Source organism: Mastomys coucha, unplaced genomic scaffold (genome assembly GCF_008632895.1).
Source record: "Mastomys coucha isolate ucsf_1 unplaced genomic scaffold, UCSF_Mcou_1 pScaffold20, whole genome shotgun sequence".
NCBI classification, from domain to species: domain Eukaryota; kingdom Metazoa; phylum Chordata; class Mammalia; order Rodentia; family Muridae; genus Mastomys; species Mastomys coucha.
In genome coordinates, this window is record NW_022196903.1 from 94685153 (window position 1) to 94685952 (window position 800).

An 800-nucleotide genomic window follows, 5' to 3' on the forward strand; every position below is an offset into this window, starting at 1 on the left:
ACAAAGGAGCAGCAGCAGCAGCAGCAGCAACAGCAACAACAACAACAACAACAACAACAACAAGAGCAACACCACCACCACCAAACCACCAAGATGCTATCTCAAAGATGCTAACAAGGCATTGTCCCCGGAACACAAGGATACAGGGAGAGTGATGCTAGAGAAGAAAAGTATCAGGATTCCAAATCCTGTTATGAGGCAAGCCGGCCAGTGATAGAAAACACAAAGTCCGAAGTCACAAGAAAAAGGTTGTTTTCCTCTTGTTCACTGACTTTGAGAAACTGGTAAGTGTGGTCTTGTCTGACACATTAACCACTGCACTTCCTTTCTATTCCAGCGGAGAATAAACATCACTGCTCTCTTTTTATTGTCTTAGACCGTTGTACACTGGAGCTGACTGGCAACAGGGCCTGTGCTTTGATTGGTCCTGGCTTTTGAGAGCCCTGCTGTATGTGGAGGTTCTGTGGCTTGGATTAAGAGGTCCCCCCACCCCCCTGATGTGTTACATTTATTCCCAGTTTTGTGTTGTTGGGAGGTGCTGAGACCTTTAAGAGGTGGGGTCTTTTTGGGAGATCTTAGGTCATTTCTCTAAAAGGGGATCATGGGATACTATCCTACTCTTTTTACTTCCTGGTTGTAGCTTCTTCCTCCACAACCACCTGCCATGATTTCCTGCCATAGGTCCATAGCAACTGGGCCATTCTGTCATGGACTGAAAGGTTCAAACCGTTCAGCCTCTGTAAGACTTTCTTCATTCTAGGTTGGTTTTTCTCAGGTATTAGGGAAAGCTGAGAGTCTAG